Source organism: Manis javanica, chromosome 6 (assembly GCF_040802235.1).
Source record: "Manis javanica isolate MJ-LG chromosome 6, MJ_LKY, whole genome shotgun sequence".
NCBI lineage: Eukaryota > Metazoa > Chordata > Mammalia > Pholidota > Manidae > Manis > Manis javanica.
This window is the reverse complement of record NC_133161.1, coordinates 133,929,408-133,949,761: the sequence shown is the minus strand read 5'-3', so window position 1 is coordinate 133,949,761 and position 20,354 is coordinate 133,929,408. Positions and strand designations below refer to the sequence as shown.

The 20,354-nt window shown below is 42.8% G+C and overlaps 1 protein-coding gene across 6 annotated transcripts in view; it reads left to right on the top strand.

Moving 5' to 3' along the window:
- NTM (neurotrimin) overlaps window positions 1–20,354 on the top strand; it is a 929,477-nt gene that overhangs the window by 533,417 nt on the left and 375,706 nt on the right. The gene's annotated exons all lie outside the window — the stretch shown is intronic.

Below are 20,354 nucleotides of genomic sequence, written 5' to 3'. Positions count from 1 at the left end.
CTACTGAACAGGCACTCGGTTTCAGTGTGGAGTTGGGTGCTGATTGGCTTCTGGGGTGGAGGAGAAAAAGAACCTTGGATACATTTTGTGTAAGGTAGGATGATCACCCTGCCCAATAAAATGCTAACTCCATTTCTAGTATCTACAAACTGCACTACTCCCAAGAGGGTAATGCAAAACCCGTGGTGGGAATGGGCAGTCTCACTCTCTGGAATTTTATAAGAGAATCAGCATGAGGTAGAAGTTAAGAAGGTTCAGGGGAAGAATGAGTTCCCTGCCTCTCTTGAATTTAATATGCTCTCTAAGTTCTTCAAACCGGGTCGTTGTTCTGACTTCAAGGCACTATGGCAGTGTTCCTATCCTTTGCACAGGAGGATTCTTGCAAAGGTAACCTTGGTGCTGGAGTCCACTACTTCGCCCTCGTGTCTGCTCTAAGACTGGATTGTGCTATATATATACTTAAGGAAACACCCATGGGATAGAAAATGTTAAGGAGGGGACAACTGACTGTACAGAGCTGACTTGTGATGACATTACTAAATAAAGTATGTGACTTAAGGACCCAGGAAAGGTCTGCTAGCGTCTCATGTTCCTTTGTCTTTGGGGAGCTAACCCCATGGGCTCCATGAACTCCTAGTTACTCATTGGTTCAGGAAACCCACCTCTTCCACTGAGCCTTTTAAGTACTGTTTTGAACAGAGGTTAAGCATTCCATCTGCCTCCCATCTCAAAAAAAATGTGTATCTGCTTTATAAAGGAATTTTTGGGGAGCTCCAAATATGCCATGATTTCAGACTACTTAAACAGAGGAACAACAATGAACCTTGGACATAATGTAATTGATGAAATTTAGTGCTGTCTGGATCCTTCCTTTGTCCCTAACTCTTGGCTGTAAGGAGGAGCCCCAAGTGATAAAACAGAGACATTCTCACATAGAGAACATTTTAGAAATGAAAGAGATGGTGTTTTCAAGGACAAGGTGGAAGCTGGTTAGCTCCATAGAGATTTGAAGATAAAGAAATAGCACAGGGGTCCTGGCACACAGTGATTCCATATTATAGGAACAAGGCAGGGGGCTGGGTTGGACAGGCCAGGATCTGGTGTCCAGACGGCAGTCCCTTAGGCTCATGAGAGTCAGGACTGTCTAGAGAGTAGCTGCATTCAGCAGATGCTGAGCCAGGGAATGGGCCTGGGTTAGGAGCAGCTTCTTTGAAAATTGCACTATCACGTACTTGCTGGCTTCTCTTTCTTTGTCTTTCCTTCTTTGCCTCTTTCTTTTTCTCTCTGGTGTCACTGACCCTGTCTCCTTTAGACACAAATATCACAAATATTTGTGCTCAGGACACTCTGGTCTTGTTTGGGTCTAGGTGGAGTAAGTGGGATATGGTGGGGCTTCCTTCAGACACCCAACCCATTCATGGCATCAAAAGGCCCTCCTGGAACATCCCTTGACATTCTGTGCCAGCCCCTGGGACTCAATGTCTTCCTGACATGTAGGAAGAAGACCCTCCCAGTGGATGGAGCCCTATAGGGCAGGGATTAGAGGAACTAGGCTTTGACTGATGCCAACCCACTGGCCATAGGACTGATTTAGGATGTGAATCGGATAGCAGGTGTACCAGGCAACCTCACAGAGGATGCTCCTGCCTCTGTAGGATGACCTTCATTCTTCTCAGGCTGTAATGCTCTAGAATGAGGATGGGTCCTCATGTTCAGGTGTGCTTTTGTGGAGTAGAAGCCCTTGAACTCTCAGACACAGGCTCTCCATTTTGTAATTGTGTGTGCAGAGAAGCAAATAGGAATTTCAGAATATATTTTATTTGCATAAAAATTGCTAAATTTGCATTTAACCTGATTCCTGGTTGCAACAGTCCAGTGGCTCACGGCTCTGGGTTATTTTATTTTTTGCTTTTTGTGTGTATTTGGGCCTCTTCTTTCTTTTCCTTCCTCCTTCCCTTCCTCCCTGACTTCCTTCTTCCTTTTTTTTTTTTTGGTTCAGCATGTGACCACGCTACAGAGGACCACAGCTAGGGAGATGCTGAGCTCCTCTGCCTGCCCTGGAGAGCCACCCCATCTATCCACTTGGCTGTGGTGACAGGAGGCTGATCGTTGTAGTTTTCTTCGCAGCCAGCAGAGGATTATTTGCTCAAATTTCATTTTATTCTGCTTTGTTCTCACCAGTTTCATTTTTTAAGGATCTCTTTCAGTCCCCAAGAAGGAATGCTTCAGCAGCAGATTCTAATGTGAGGAAACCTTTTTTTAATGTTTTATTTTGTCCAGTTAACGTTATTGATCCTTGAGGAGGTATTGGGAAACCTTTCACCCAGTGTGGCGTTGACAGCCTGGAAAGAACTGCAGACCGTTTGCAAGCTCTCACTCTGTCTGCCCTCCTGTCCCTGGTCTGCATGCATATTTTTTAAAAAGAGGGAGGTTACATAAAACAGAATGTGCAGTAGTAATAATATTTACCAAGGTTTATTACACACTTACTATGTATTAGGGAGTTTTCTAAGTGTTTATATAATATCTCACGCATCACCTTATAATATGAACATTTAACCCTAACAGAAACCCTGTGATATAGGTACTATTATTATCTACAATTTTATAGATGTGGAAACTGAAGTATGGAGAATTTATATCACTTGCTCAAGGTAGCACAGATAAAGTTTTGAAGCCAGATTATGAAGTACTAGTAATAATAATGTTAATAAAATGAATAATACTATCAATTACTGGTCAATTGCTGTATTAAACATTTTGTGTACATAGTAACATTTAATCCTCACAAAATCTCTCTGAAACAGACCTAGTTATCCCCATTTTGTAGATGAGGAAACTGAGGCCCAGAGAGGAGAATTCACATGACATCATACAAGTAGCAAATGCGGAGCTGGGATGCTGACTCCGGACATGGCTCCTTGACTTTGTACACCGAGCTGTCTTCATTGAATTCTGTGTTCTCTTAATTCCTCACTGGGACTTCATGTCTCCCCTACTCATTTTGGCTTAGATCCCATCTTGCAATGTTGTTTAGCTCTCTGTCTTCTTGCTCCATGTGGACTGGGGAGCAACTAGCTCTTAGAAAGCCAGGATCATGCCTGCAAGTAAATCCTGAACAGATGAAATGAGTGGAAACAAAACAAAAATATCCTCCAGCCTCTATTCAATTTATCTCCTTACCACATGTCTCTATCATTTTATTTTAAATGCCACTGTGGTCAATCCACAAGATTTATTGAGTAGTTCCTTCATGAAGGGCCCTGAGCTGCAGGTTGGGGTATATAAGGAACGAGACCAGGACTCTTCACTCCAGGGCCTTGGCTCCAAACCCAGAAGGCTGGGCTGTGGGCAAGGCAGTGGTCAGCAGTTGAGGCCGGATTGACAAATGTGTGTTACACGTGTGTATGGTTGGAGAAGAGTGTCTCTCTCTGAGAGTGGTAGGACCCAGCCCCTCTGATGGGCGTGTTGTGGAATCAGGGAGGAGCAGGAGATCCTGAGACGCCCAGCCCCGTGGATGCAATGAATTAGAGACCTTCACTGAGGGTCAACCTGTCACTTGGCAATTCTGATGAATGTGTTACATGTTTTCATGGATGCCCTAAATAAGGCAGCAAGTAGGAAAATGAATTATTTCCTTGGGATCATCTTGGTTAAGTGAGTAGCAGAGGATGAACTATACTTTTTGTCAGGTATTTAGACTGTAGGCTTTGCCACTGCACAATATTTATTTGGGATGGGTTAAGAATAAAAGGTCTAAGAAATGAGTAAAATTGAAGGTAGGTTTTTATGTGGCAGTCCCATGGAATAGCACAGAATGATGTGGTTGTGATACTCAGGAAAGCCCATGGAGTCGCCTTCTAGATGTGGGAAGTGGTGGCACTTTACTCATCTCATGTGAGGCATTTAGCTTTTCATTTTATAAGCAGATGGATTCTCTGTCAGTCTCTCCAGCTGCTCCATGGCCCCTCGATGGCAGAACTATGCCTTCTTTGGGTCTGCACCCTGGTCCCCAGCACACGCCTAGGCTCATGACTTTTGCCAATGAAGTCTGAGTGACTGCCCTGCGTTTTCCTTTACTCACTCTGCTGTGGATATCTGGGCCTTCTTTCTGTGTCATGAACACAGAAAATTTATTCTTGCTACAGAGCCTTTCTGTTTGTGGTTCCCACCATTGGGAATATCACTAGACCAGATGTCTCCATGGACAGCTGTGTGTCATTTTGGCCTCAGTTCAAATGGAACCCCCTCGCTAAAGCGTTCCCTGACGCCCAAATCTAAACAACCCCCTGCCTCTTCTGCCAGTCTCACACTAGGCTGTCATCCTGGATTTTGTCTTTCGAGCTATCTGCATCTGCAGTTTTCCCGTTCATTCATCTGGTGATGTGTTTATGATCTGTCTTCCCCACCAGATACAATTTCCTTGAGAATAGGTACCTTTTCTGTCTTACCATGTAACTAGTGTCTGGCTAATGGGAGGTGCTCTATAAATATCTGTTGCGTGAAGGAATGAAGGGAATCTGGGATTTCTTCTTGTCCTTCCCCTTCTCTGTCTTTTCCCTGCATGGCCTTGTGCTGTTCTTGCCCTGGACATGTGACTGGCTCACTGTCATTTCTGTCTGGGTCATGCAGTGGTGTGAGATTGCTCTTGAAGAGGCCACAAATACACATAAGTAATGGAGCTGGCATTTGTCTGTCTGGGACACAGGTGGGCTGTGCCATTTGTCCACTATTTCATATTGGCACCCATGAAGCTTGCCTTCTTTCTGCCCAGTTGCTTCCCAGCCCATCCTTAAGCTTTGAAGAAACACTGCCTTTTGGTGACATACTCACCTCCAGATGGACGTCAGGAAATCAGCATTTGCAAGATGAGGAGGGTCACAGAAAAGCATCCTCTGCCCATCTTCCTTTCCCTCTCTTTGGAGTCTGCTGGCACACATTGTCTCGTGGTGTGAATATCGATCCATTGTTGATGAGTTAACTCGTCCAGAATAGCAATGTCACTCAGGAGGCATGTGCTGTTCTGATGGCCCTATCTCCTCCCAGGATGGACCACTGTGAGCTCACCTCTGGAGCTCACCAGGCATCCGGTGGGTGGACTGTGTACACAAAAGAGCAGGGACAGACGGGGTCCTGGAGGGAGGCTCTTGGAAGCGCACTCAGCCTTTTGAGGCCAAAAATGAAAATGGGAAAACTAAAGACCCAACCAACTGTGGGGCAGAAGGAGAAGGAGTATGCTGGTTGTCACAGGAACCTAGAGAAGGGCACAGAGGGATGGCTCAGTTCTCAACACCCCTCACCTACGAGTCTACATGCCCTGCAGAAATGTTTCTCTTTTCTTTTGCTTTTGAAGGAATTACAGAGACCAGGGAGTTGAACCACCTGGATTTACAGATAATGAGGATAGTGATAATAGGTCTGGCACAGGAAGCCTTCCTGAAGGGTGAGCCGGAGCTGACATCCCTCCCACACTTCATCAGCCAGCTGGGAGCCCAGGCACCCTGTGCCGGAGAGAAGCCCACATTCTTCCTACTAAGAGCCAAAGTATCACTGCTGGCTGTGGGTACTTCTCATCTGATTAGCCGCCTCTGATCACCTTGCTCTCTCCTAACTGCTCGTGTTGTCCAGTACTAAAGCCTGGATTCGTAGCGCTTAGGTTCTCTTCCTCTGATTCCATGTGCGGCAGCTCTGTTTACTGGGCATCATGGCCTGTGCTGAGCACTGTACCAGCAGAGTCTTACTTAATCCTTGTGGCTGCCCTGCGAGGTGGTTCCAATTATTCTAGTTTACCCATCGGGACAGGAAAGCACTGAGAGGCAAAGTGAGGCGTTTCCCGGATCACATAGATGGTGGCTGAGCCTGGGCCTCTGAACCAGTTTTGCCTGACTTGTAGTCTGGCTTTCTTTTTGTGCCAGAGGGTTTATCTCTTCCTGTCCCTTTGCTTCATTGGCAAAGTCTGCTTTTCCCAGAAACCAAGTGAATGTAGTTTTCTCCTCTTGTCTGGAGCATACACATCTCCTTCCTTGAAGTATTTAAGGAATCGAATATGCAAGTGTTTGCGATTGTGTGGCATGGGGACACAGAATGATCCAGCTGATTTTTAGAAGTCCCTTCTCGTCAGAGAATCCTAGAATTGCCATAGTTTGCTCGGAGGAAGACTTTAACCCAGGTTCGTCTACCAACTTTTGATTCAATTACCAGGACTTTCACATACATTGCCATGTATTTCTCTGGAATAGGAGATTAAACACATCTAGGTGGAAACACCATTCAAGCAGGATCCCACAGTCAGTATATCTGGATGCCCTGGCAGTGGGAGGCCTCAGAGGTGGAATCTTGACCTATACATTTCCCTTTTTGTTGAACTAAAAATAGGACCATTGGTGTCTTTTCTCAGAAATCTTGAAAAAAATTTTATATAATATTAATAGCATATTTATTCTCTTAGATTCAAAGTCTGCAATGATGGGTAAAAAACAACAACAGCCCTCTACTTTTTGAGGTTACTTCCTCAGGAGTAGGTTGACGGTTTCTCACTTTGTGTGGTGGAGGATTACTGATTATAAAAAAAAATAATATTGGTTACATATAGATAGTCAACTAAAACTATTTTTTAGGAGATTAAATATTGATTTGGTTTAGGATACAAATTCCAAATTGCACACATGAGCCAAGGGAAAGGAAGAAGTAATAGGGATGTTTAATGGGAGCACAACTAATGGAGACAAAGATCTCCAAGATCTGACTAACTCATATTCCAGCAGGGCTGTATGCTAAAATGCAAACAGGCTGGGAGACAGGATTCTACTAACACCCTCTTAAGTACTTTCTCTGTGTGATCGTGGGAAGAATTTTGTAATCATTCTGTATAAAGAGGACAGTTATTACCTACCTAAAAGTGAGGCGTTTATGTTGGGTTAAAATGAAATAATGCACATAAAGCTCAGTGTATAATGATAACTTTCTCTCCATATGTATATGCATTCACACATATGTATGCACATGTATATATAATATGCACACATTTAGCAATTTTCATTATAAACCATTGTAGCTTAAATACCTATGTAGCTATACTTTGATATATACACTGTGCCATGCTTCTGAAAGATCTATGGAGAGAGAGACGCCTCTCCAACTACCTATAATTGCACTTTTTTGTGTGTTTCTTCTGCACATCTGTTTAGATCCTAAAAATCTTCTTTCCTGCACTATTTTATTCCTGACAGGGAGTAAGAAGAAAGGTCTTTCGTTATTTTTCATAACAAGATTGTTGCATAGCAATTTACGACAGCTCATAGTTCTGAAGATGAATTTCCTACCAGAAAAGCCATATGGAAAGTTCTGTGGAGCCAGGTTATCTGAAACAGATCGTGGAGTCAGGAGTTCATGTGCAGATTTAGGATTGGTAGAACTTTTTCCCTTGGAAGACTGATTTTTCCATTATAATTCCACTGGAGTCAGCTGGCAAAATAGGGGTAGGGCCACCATTGCTTGGAGGTTTTAAACCCCACCAGCTATAATGTTCTCTGGTGTGATTTTTCCCATCATTCACATCTCCTACTCATTTGGAGGCCAGCTCAGGGCTTGCACACTGATGGTGAAAATAGGGAAAGAAGTTTCTCTGCATTTGGTAATTTTTCTTCTGTGCAAGTCTGGAACAAGACCAGAAACTCAGAATTTTAACAGTGGAATCACAACACGGTTCCTTCTCACTTCAGCCATATGCTATGGGGCATATTGAAATGAACTGAAATTAGCGTAAATTTTACATAGCAGTCTCAATCTTCCATTATCAGTTTTAACCAGATCTCATTGATTCACATCGGTTTATTTGGGCAAATTGGCCAACTTGCTGTCCTGTCAGTGTGAGATGTTTTGATTTAGAAAGCTTTTGGGGGGTAGGTTAGATGTGTCTCATAAAATGAACATACAAATTAATCTTAAACTCTTGCTTATGGATTTTTCTAAATGATAGAATTTTTAATGCAAACAGCATCAACCACTAAACTGATGGAAAATGACAAAACTGAAATCAACCTTCAGAGAAAGCTTTGTTGGCCCCATGGAGGCAAAGAAAAATGTGTTTGTGTGAAAATAATTTCTTGGTCTTCTCTGACTTTCACACTACCTATAATGTAACGGATGAACGGAAAAGTGCTATTGCTTTCAGAATAACCATCTTTGGACAAATTCATGCAGCAGGAAGCTCAATCCAAAATAATTCTAACTGGTCAGAGCCTATAAGGAAGAAAGTAAGAAAGAATATATGCAAATTATTTTTAATTTAGTGCCTTTGATATACCTGAAAACTCGAAAAAATAATCATGTTGTGGGTTGAATTGTGCCTCCCTTCCCCCCAAAAAAGGGAAAAAAAGATATGTTGAAGCTTTAACATCTAGTACCTCATAATGTGACCTCATTGGGAAATGGGGTCACTGCAGATGTAATTGGTTAAGTTGAGATGTGATCATACTGGAGTATGAGGGCCACTAATCCAAGTGAAATGCTGTCCTTATAAGAAGATGGCCCTGTGGAGACACAGTAGACTCCTGGGGAGAATGTCATATGATAACAAGACAAAGATTGGAATTACAAAACTGCAAGTCAAGGAATACGGAAGACTGCCAGTGAATCACCAGAAATGAGGAAAAGGCGAGAAAGGCTTCTCTTCTACAAGTTTCCTGGGGAGCATGGCCCTGCCAGCATCTTGATTTGAGACTTCTGGCCCCCTGAGCTATTAGATAATCCATTGCTATTGTTTTAAGTTGTCCACTTTGTAATGCTCTGTTGCAACAGACTGAGGAAATTGGTACACTTGGGTATTATAAAGGAAGTGTTCTTAAATAATTATCACAAAGGACCCCTGGAAGGCCTGGGTAGACCGATCCATGAGCCCCCAGGACACAAGCCCTTGCAGCCCGTAGAGGGGGTGCCAGAGCTCTGGATGAATGTGTCTGTCCCAGTCATGACCCCCGGGCTCTCCATTACAAATATCTAGGATGATGATCTGGAGTAGAAATAGAGTTAGAACTGATGACTCTACTTTTCCCAAGAGATGATCAGGACAAGCATTGTTTTATCTCACTTATCAGTTATCTCAGCCTCAGAACTCAAAGACCTCCTCCCCATCCCCCAACCCAGGCCACGAATCATTGTCTAGAATCTTATGACCTCATGCTTCTGTACATCCAATAATCTGACCCAGCTGCAAACTTTGCCCATGTCCTCCAAGAAAACTTCCTGCTCTCTGGACTTTGTGATCTGTCACCAGCAAAGTTTCTATGTCCCCAGTCTGTTCTCTGAATGTTCCTATCATTTTCTTTTCTTAGCTATTTCCTGGGTTATTTCCACACCTACCGCCATCTCAACAGTGGCTGTTTTTCTTCTATATCCTGCTTACCATGAAGCTTGAAAGTTAGAGAGATGTCCTTGCTACTCATTGGGGCTTCTGTACATTCCTTTCTCCATCTTTCTCAAAATCCCACTACTGTTAGAATTTGCCGTGAGTCTGTTTTACCTACGGCCGCTTCCTTGCTTTCTGTCCTGATAGATCCCTTTCACTCTGGCCCTCCACACTGTGTATCCTAGTGGTAATCTGCAGAGCATCTTTATGATTGAGTCATCTTTATGTCTCCACCCATGCTCTTGATCCCAGCCCTGTCTGTCCCGTCTCCAGCCATCACCAACTTGATGTTCCCTCAGTCTGTCCAAATCTTAAGAGTGGGCAGCACCATTCAACCAGCTGCTCAGAAACCCAACACATACATCTTTTTCTTTCTCTCTCATGCTATATCTCATCCATCAATAAATCCTGTTTGTCTCTACTTTTAATGTATGTCCTGACTCAGGCCACTTTCCACTGTTTCAAACACTACCCTCTCAAATCAAAACTGCCATTGGCTCTCTTCTGGACTATTCCAGATGCACATTTGGTCTTCCTGCTTCCACTTCTGCTCTACCAGAATCCATTCCCCCCTGATAGTCTCAATTATCATTTAAGAGCATAAATGAAGTCATAGCAGTCTGTTACAAACCTTATAGTTGTGTCTAGTCATATCTAGAATGAAATGCAAACATTTCATTGGTACAAAAGACTCTGGTACTTGGTGCCTGTCCGTCCTTCAGACATCTCCTTCTGTCATACCTGCCCCCCTGAAAGGAGGCAGCTCAGTGAACTTCTGTGTTTTCCCTTGACCCACCAAGTCCATTCTTACCTGAGGACATGCTCTGTCCTCTGCCAGGACCCCAGCAGGACCTTCATGGCATTCCTGTGTCTGCTCAAATATGCCATCCTCAAAGAAGACTTTGAAATAGCCATGTCCCCAGCCCCCACATCACCATGCCCCTGCCTAGCTTTAATTTTTCTTCATAGCTCTTGACACTTAGAAAATTCTTTTATTTATCTGTTATTTATGTATGGCCTCTTCCACTAAAATGTAATATGCACAAGGCCACTGATTTTATTGCTCCTGTTTATAGTGGCTAAATTACAGCCTGGACCATGGGATATATTAAAGAATATTTGTTGAGTGAATGAAGATTATTAGGAATAATAGTAAGCTGTTAAGAGTGAAAATTATTTATCTTTTACTAGAAAGAGGAGGCTTGGGTTTATCTCTGTACTGGCATAGGTTTGGTGGCTCTTAAACTGAGCCCATGCAGGGAGTGTGTGTGACTTAGCCTTGGTTTTTTCTACAGGGACAGTGAGTGGAGTGGGATGTCCAGGAGGACGTTGTTGGGGCGCTGTGACACACTTTAAAAAACCTACATGTGCAGAATCTGAAGGACCTTTAAATGTCCATTTTCACCAGAGGTTTTATAGAAACTCTAATAAGCATTTGAAAGTAGGGTTAGTTTCTACCTAAAGGCCTATAGACTTGGGGGAAGGGAAGGAAGTGGCAGGTGGGCCTAAATAAGGCTGTGAACCTGAAACTGAACACACTCTTCAATGGCTGTTATGTTATTTGAAGCTTTCTTTATTAAGGGAATTCTACCTTAAGGCTGCAGAGCACAATGATTCAGACTAAGGTCTGCAGCCAGACCCCTCCCTAGGTTCCAGGCTTGTTGTTGCCACTGTCCAAGTGTGTGACCTTTGGCATATTGGTTGACCTCACTGGGCTTTGGTTTTGTCATTGTTTAAGGACACTACCAATAGGAGTGCTGAAGCAGGAGAGAAATAGGAAGTGTTTGGAGTAATGCCTGGCCCTCAGTGAGCTTCCCACAGATAGGGAGGTGCTGAGCATGGGGTGTACGTGCTTGGGCTGTGTAGTCCTCTGAATCTAATTATCTGAGATGCACAGAGCAAGAAGTGGGGCCCTCGAGTTCTGGCTGATGTTGGGGCTGGTGCTGCAGCTGCAGCGATATCTTTGTGGTGGAATGACTTTGAAACGTCTCCGCAAGTTTCACTGTTTGGGGAACATGAGTAGTAGTTTAGGGCTGGGGCCACCTGAGTTTTAGTCCTGGCTCTGTTCTATTCAGCTCGCCGTGGGCTGTTGCTCAGGGGTCCCACGTTTCCCCGTGTCCACAGTGAGGAGGAAGGACATGATCACTGCTGCTCTGCCCATTCTTTACCTTTTAGGAAGAGACTGTTAGCTGTTCAGAAATATCTAAGTTGTTTCTTCTCCTCCCTGGACACTGAGCTCCACTGCTTTTCCCAGTCACTCTTTAATTGAGGTGTGGCCATGTGACAGAGTTTGTCCAAAGGAATGTGAGCAAAAGCTGTGGGTATACATAAAAAGTTCCCCTGTGAAATACTTCATGCTGTTTCTCCTTACGCCATCAGGATGTCAATGTCCAGAATTACCCTGGAAACCTGTGCCCTATTTGGCAGATGCTCCATCAGCCAAGTGGTTGAATGCCTGTACGCACAGGGCTTCCAGCTCCTACCCTGCCAGCTGACCCGGAGCCTTGATTGGTAGATTACTGCATGAAGAAGAAATACACCTTCATTGTGATAGGCTTCTGAGATTTTGGAGTTCATTTGTTACAGTAGCAAGCATTGCCCTATCTGATTCTGATTGAATGTAACAATTATGATTGATATTTCATGATTCAACTGCATAGAAATACACAGATATGTATTTTAAATCCAAGCTTAAGCACTTATTAAAATCTCGTAGCAAGCCTTTTGGTGATTCTTTGCATTTGTCTGAAGGTGGGAACCACGGCCTTTTCAAACTGAAGCCTCAAATGTTTGATTTTCATTTGCTTGACTCTTTACATCTCCAAACTAAGTTAAATGTCTGCTTTACTCTACAAGCACGTGAAAACCAGTGACAAAGAAAAGTTGTACCTTGAAGTAAATTAGCACATGTCCATAATGGATACAACTCGAGATGTACTATAATTAGTGAAAATACCTCTTAGACGACAAATCGCTCATTAATAGCTGGAGGTTTCTTATTTAGTGTAACCTTTTGTGCTAGAGATATTCTAACAGTGTTTTAATTGACACATAGTAAAGAGACAGATGGCATGATTTGCAGGCTTGTTCTTAAAAATGTTGAAGAGAAAGGAGAGAAAACCCCTGTCAGAGGCCACATTTTCGAAGAGCAACCAGGTAGCTGGGACGTCACTTGTGAATTTGTGCAAAGGGGACAGGAAGGTGTGACCAAGGGGAGAGGGAGGGACAGTAGTCCTGGTAGAAGATTTATAGGGACCGGGGACAATGCAGAGACATCAAGATTTTAGGGTGGCTCTGTTCCAAGGTTTTGTGGTTCAGGAGTCAGGGACCTTGTCTTATTTTCATTGTTGCCTCAGTTTGACGCACAGCACCTGACTGGTAATAGAAGCCTAATGTACCCTTGGAGAATAAATGGATGAGCTTCCAAGCGTCACTTCAGCACTACTTACTGACTATGCATCTTGTGTGTGCCAGGCAGTGTTCTAGGCACTGAGTGCCTCTTTCTCAGCACAGTTTCTAGTGAAGGGAGATGTGAGCTGCAGCTTGTATACATTGAAAAGGTGACCTCTCCCACTATACAGCTTGTGCAGACCAGGTAGAAACAGGTGCCCTTCCTTCCTTCTGACAAGCATTCCCTAGGGCTCCTACTTGGATACACAGAGCTGCACTTCTCCAGCTCCCTCCACCCAGCACCCTTGAGCAGCAACAGCCTGCATGACCGTACCTAGCAAGGACCAGTTGTCAATAAAAAAAATAAGTAAGCAAACCATACTTTGCCTGGTGGAGAGCATTATACCAGAAAGTAAAATACAGGCAAAGGACAGGGAAGCCCAGGATGCAGGGAGATGGGGGTTTGTTGTTTGATCAGGGGACAGCACTGGGGGAGAGCCCTGCAGAAATGAGCATGAAAAACACTCTAGGCAGAGGCATTGGCAAGTTTCTTGACTTATTAAAACAAAAGCAGGGCAAAAGGGGGCAGTCTCCAAGCAGAAGAAGGGCTAAAGAATGAAAAAGATCATTTGGGTTCTTGAGTGTCTGTGAGACCTAGTGTAGCTTGTGTAAATGACGACAGCAGCGTGAATTTTAGGAGAAGAGAAAGAAATACAAAACCCACCTGAACAAATCCAATGCCCGTGTTGGTTTTACTAATTGCGTATAGTTTCTGTGTGGGCACCGACTGGGCTGGTACAGCTGTGTGGTTTGGTGACAGTGGATATTTGGGGCCTGGCCCCTGTCTCACATGCATCCAACCAAAGGGGTCTTGTGTTTTCTAACTGAAATGCCATCTTTTTTTTTGTCCATCATTCTTTGTCATTTTTATTTGTCATATCTGAAAATTATAAACATTTAAAGCCTGCGTAACATCCAATTTGATGCTTTACCTCTTGCCATTTCCAGGGCATTACATTGTGAAATTAGGCTGGCACTTCATGATCACGTGTGTATATATAAGCAGACGCATATTTAGAATTAATGGACTCAATGAAATCAGAGATGGATTAGGCCTAATGAGCTGTTCAGAAAAATTATTTAACACATATTTCATATCTCTATTCAGTAATCAAACCCAGACATTGTCTGTGCTAAGACGGTGAGAATTTTACCCTTATTTTTTCCTACTCCTTGGATCATATCCATTTGTGCCTGAACATTTAGCAATGCCCCTTTGAGCATTTTGCACCAATTTTATTAAGCATTCAGTTTGACATTCCCTTGCCCTTAGGGTTATCTTTGGTATTGAAAAAATAGTTGCTTGGCTTGTTTCCATTAATGTATAATCAGAAATTGGTGCTGGACTCCAAAGAACCCGTAGGGATGCCAGGCAACTCAGAACAGGTGGTAGGAGTCATCAGAGACTAAGGCCTGCCATGTCGCCAGGCCCTTCTGTTCTTTGGGAGACATGGTCCTGACCTTCAGGGTGTACTGATTGGGAGACTGGGGAGTTAGCCCTGATGTGATGCTATCTATATTTGAATTTTTATCCAAAACTAATGGTCTCCTGCTGCCTTCTGTTTTAACTTAAGGTATATTAGTCAAAAACTGTTGGCCTTCTGGCTGGAAGGCCAAGTGCACTTGACTGTTGTGCTCTCTGTTCTTACTTTCCTTCAAAACTTGAATTGTCAGTGAGCCTTCAAAATCCTATTCATGACATGATTTGCCCTAGTAACTGAAAGGAAGAAAGAATGAAGGTGGAATGTTTGGTAGTAGGGAATTTTAACCAGAGAAGGATTGACTTTTTTGAAGCTGTAACAGAGACATGAAATTCTGGGACTTAAAGGAAGCCCCATGTGGGTTAACACATTGTCAGCTTCCAGTAGTCAGATGCCTAACCTGTGAATTTCTTTACAGCTTGGTTATTTATAATACATAAATACAGGTTCTAAACATATATACTCAAGTCGTGTTAGTCTACATAAAACATACGAATTGAGAATGATTCTGTAGGGGAAAGATGGACTCTGAAGCTGAGATTTAACTTGATTTGTGAAACTATTAACCTCTGAGCCTTCATATTCTTATCTGTCAAATGGGGCTAAATAACACCTTAATACCCACCAGGCAAAATTGTTGTAAGAATTAAATAATAATAGCAACAAAATGCCACATCATTAGCAGTATTTAGTGGGAACCTATGATTACATGATAAATGCTTTACAATGGCTATCTCATTTAATAATTGTAATTATTTATAATAATTGCGTAAGATAACATGTAACATCTCAATAATTGTTCCTGGAATATATTAGGCATTAAATGTGTTGTTTTCTATTAATAATTCACTGAAAGAGCAAAAAGAGAAGATCTGTTCATCACGGATGGGAGATGTTATAAGATAGGCTCTCCCATCCACGTTCTGGCTCTTGCCAGAATTTCCAGACACACTCTTCTGTCACCTCTCATCTGTGTTTTGTCCCACTGCAAAGACACCCTTCAAATACTCTCAAACACCATTTGTGGCTTACTTATCCTGAGTGCTCTTTCCATGCCCATCTCCTCATTTTTTTTCTCTCTCTCCTAGGCACAAGCCTACTGGAAACCCTGCAAACAGCACCAACTTCACACTTTCCTTGATCTTTTCCAACAGGGACAAATCTCTGTTCACCCAGGCTCTCATAGCTTGTGGTTTATAATCATTCATTATCTTTGCAACAAATTGTTTTTAGTCATTCAGCATGTGCTAAGTGCCAAACACTGTTCTAGACCCTGGAACATGAGAAGACAGTGATCAGAGAAGTGGTTATCTAATATCAGGTGGTGATCTGCATGCTAAAGAAGCAAGTAAGCAGGCAAGACAATGGGAAGTGAAGAGTAGGTGCTAATTTTAGACACATTGGCTGTAGGAGGTCTTTCTTTGGTGGGGCCTTTGCCTAAGATCTGATAAAATGAGGGAGTGAGCATGTACACATTTGGGGGAGGGCGTTCTAGGCAGAAACCCAGCAAATGCAAAAGTATAGAGGTGGGAATATCCTTGGCTTGCACAGACAGAGATGCGCTGGGTGGCTTGGGGGCCAAGGCCAGGCCACTTGGCCGCAGTGACCACTTTGGATGTTATTCTTAGTATCAAGGAAGCCACTGGAGGAGTGTGCTTATTTTGGCTCTGTACATTAACATTTTTTCATTTTTCTGTATTTTATTATTAATTTGCATGTCCTACACTTGCTCAATTTTAAGTACTTGACAATAAAAAATCATATATCACTGGCAGGACAGAATCCTAAAGGTGGCTAAGTGAACCTTCTCTGAGATCCCACAATTATCTGAACCATCTCCTCTGATCAGCACGCAGTGACATACACCAAAAAGTTCTTTCTCTGACATTCTGTCATTGGTTAGGCTCACACTGAATCACAAAGCATGAACCCTCTTGCGTCAGTTACACTGTGGGGATTTCCTTGATGAATCAGGAAACTTCCCTGGGGTACAAGTCCACTGGCTTCCTTGGGGGAATAAACAGTTCCGGTTCCTGGACTTCCACTTTCATTTATGAGCATGAGCTCAGCCACATTGCCAGGCCCCTATGGCTCCTGGTCTTCACGACGGTTAAAATTGATGAAATGTCCTGAAAGAATGATTTGTAATAAAAGCTTCAGCAGAGAGGCTGTCAACTACTATTCTTAATCTACTATTTAATTAAAACTTTTTTTTCCCCATTACTTTAAAGAAGTGAATAATTTGTTTATTTTGCTTTCTTGTCATTGCCTGAGTTGGTGCTGGGTTGTTGATTCACCCCAGGGTGTATGCCAACGGTATTTTTTGGTCTCTATTTCACAGTAATTACTGCTGAGCTGCAGATAAAATACGAATTAACAATAGTAACTAATTAAAATACTCCTTTTCTTAAAGGAGATATTTATGGGTAGTTCCTGTCAGAAATACATTTTTTACTTTTCTAATAATTCTTTATTTTGATCATAATATCCTTTTCTGCCAGAAAGTGGGGATGGGTGGGACAAGCAGGGATGAGGTTATGGTCCGTGCAGATAAGCAGTGATGAATAATGGGTCTTTGTGTTGCCCTGACATTGACCTTCCTTCCGTGTTTTCATTTTGGACCTGCAAGGCCCTCACTGTGGGTCTGGCTCCTGGTGGCACTCAGAAAATGGTTGATGAAATGTTGAGTAGCACAATATTTGATGCCTACTGGGAACCAAGTATGTATTATTTTCCTTTTTATTATGAACTGTCCTATACATCACCATGTGCATAACATATCTACATGTAAAAGCATAACAAATCAATCACCTATGTGCCCTCCACCCATTCTAAGGGCAGAACTTCCCATTCCCTGTAAAACCTCCTCTCTCTCCTCCTTATCTTATACCCTTTCGTCACCTCTGAGAAGCTGACCACTGCTCTGAACTTTTTAATATCCTTCTTTTCTTTAGAGTTTTGCCAAATATAGAAGTATCTCAATCAATACGCTCTCTAGTTTTGTTTTTTTCTCCTTTATACAAAAAGAAATCTTATTTATTATCCTTTTGGGATTAATATCATGATGAATATGAATCAAAGCAGAACTTTAAGTCATTTCAGATAATTAATGTGTCTACAACTCATCAGTCAAAAATGGTTCCATGCCCAGTGAATATGTATGTGTGTGCATGCAAATGCCTGCTAAAAATAATACAATACTGAAAGGCTCTTTTATCAATGTAATAAAACACTCATAAAGTTTCTGGATAGTGGAATTATAAGTGCCTTTGATTTTCTTCTTGGTTTTCAACAATTATTAAATTTTTAAAAATAATGTTTTAGTTTTCTAAAATCAGAAAGAGGTCAACATAAAATCTAGTAAAAGTAAAAAGAGGTTACCTTTTGAATCCACATTGCTATGGGTATGTCGGAGGGCTTCTTGTACACATGCCAGCACAGTTCCTGTCCTGGGAAAACCTCCAGTCTGTCCAGGTTGGGGAATCTTCAGCACCAGGACCTCAGAGAGATTGAAATATATGCCACTGCTGGTCTGGGAGGTCACTTGTCATCTGGGATGTGGGAGAAGAACAGAAGGGGCACTGTGCAGTGTTGGGGAGCAGGTGGCAAGGGGCCTGAGTGTGTGAGGGCTGCTGGGACATTGGGCTGGTCCAGCGAGGCTCTCGGACTGAAGCTGGCCTGTTTCTGGAGAGAGGGCAATAGAGTTCTGAACGTCCTTGGCTGGTCCCTCCCACTCAGCCAGATCTGGATCCCTTTCAAATCCGATCCTAGAGCAGCCAGGGTCTGTCAGAACACAGACTGATTAGTGTATGTTCTGTGTGGCTATGGTGGGTTCAATTATATTCAGCAAGTACTTACGGGCACCCACCATGTGCCAGGCACTATTCTAGGCACCGTGGAATAAAGTAGCTTATATATTATGCTGCAATCTGTCATCATGGAATTTACCTTCCAGTAGAGTAAGGCTAACAGTGAACAAAATATATACAAAAGGTGGAACATATTAATTGGTGGTGCATGCTAGAGAAGAAAGGGAAGACGAGTGTGGGGAGGTAGGAAAGCAGGGTGGAGACCCCAATTTCAAATAGGAGGTGGAGGAGGCCTCATTAATTACTATTTGCTTATCTGTATATTTTAAATTATCAACAAAAACATAGCATTTTGACATAAGAAGAAGTAAATTAGAAAAAAATTAAAGACAACAGTTTAAGGCAATATATATGCTTTTCTCTATGTTGAGGAAATGATATTGTACAGCTGTATCAGAAATATGTTTTAGTCTCTGAAACTCTTTGCAGCCATAATGTTGATCTTCATTTATCACCCAAATTCTTCTTCCTCTATCTTAATTGACCCTGTCAGAAAGAATAAAAAATGGAAATGCTTTGTCCAGCTGCATCACAGAAAACCTGTCTCTGATCAACAGAAGAGGAATAATGAGATGCTGCTGATCTTGGTGATCATTCACAAGCTAATGAGCGCATACTTATCATCAGTGGCTGCAGAAAACAGTCCAGGGGCTTACAGCCTGCCCTCAGGAGGCTTTCTGGAAGTCTGAGAGCGGAGTCTGAGCCAGTGCAGATACAAGATGCTGCTATGAACAGCCGATCCTCAGGCGACTTTTAGCCGAAGGGCCTTTGGAAGCAAATTGTATGGAGCAGCTTAACTGCCCAGGCGCTCAAAGCCTCTTAAAAGCAATGGCCGGTGAATAAGCCAGAAGTCATAAATAGATAAACTAACAAGCAAATAATGGAATTAATAAATAGGAGAGGGGGCCAGAACCAGGGCCAGGAGCGCCTGCTAGATCAAGGAATGTCAGCTTTTCTCTCAGCTTTTCCTCCACAGCGCCAACTGTCAGTAATTTAACTAACATTTTGTAAATAACTGTGGCACTCGGACAGCTGTCAGCACGCCTGCTAGAAACACTCCTTTTGTCACCAAAAGCTGGCAGTGGCGCGCTGTGTCTCCTGCAAGTGCGGCCGGCCCTGCCAGTTGCCTTCTGGACCCAGGACTGTCAGGGAAGCAAGCACACACAGACCAGCGGCGGGGAGCCCCATGCATGTCCCGGGCAGGCCCCTCTCTGCAAGCCCCAGGCTTTGCAGCCTGCTCAGCCCTCCGGTGGCTTGGCTACTTTGTGAGGCTTTGCCTTTTCATGTCTGTCCTGTTGCCCAATTCAAAGCTGAGACTTGTTTTCCAAGCAGCTTGGTTTTTTGCTTAGGAATTCCAGGTCCGGGAGCTTTTTCTCCCCCAGTGGATTCCTTCTTCCTAAGTGAGCCATTTATTTATCCAGGTCAAAGATACTACAATTGCTGTTTTCTACTCTAGCTGCTAGATGATGATTTAATGTTATGTAGCCAGATTCTCCTCGTACTCTAGTTTCTGCCTGTGTGTAAGACAAATGGTTCCGGACTGTGCGTTAAGTCTCCCAGGTTTAATCACCTGGTTTTATTAAGTTAGTGCTTCAGTGTACCCTGTTTTCCTGGGAGACTCTCTGTCATGGATTTTTAACCTATACCCAAGCAAAAGCAGAGGGAGAGAAAGAATTTATCTTAATATAGAAGTCCCATGGGCAATAAATTTGGGTTATTGTAATATATGCAATCTAGCTCAGTGAGAAAGAGGATGCACTAGGTAATTAAGGAGTCAGAAATATATTTGCTAAGAATAAAAATTCTAGCCAACATTTACTGAACTTATTTTTGTTGGCCATTTCCTTTTCCAAGTGCTTTACATATTATCTCATTTAACTGTGGGAGCTCTGTTATCATGCCTGTTTTGCAAGCAAGGGCCTCAAGTACAGAGACTGAGAAGGAACTGCTCAAGGCCTTTTGCCTAAAGCGTGGCTGAGTAGTTACCCTGTATGCTCAGTGCGGAATTACAGATTTGAAAGAAAAGAGGACATAATAAAATATACCCCACACTAACACTAAGGAACCAGCTTTGATCTTTTCCTAATGAATGAAGCTTTGTATAGTATCGTGGCAATCCATCAGGACCATTATTCCCCAGAGGATATC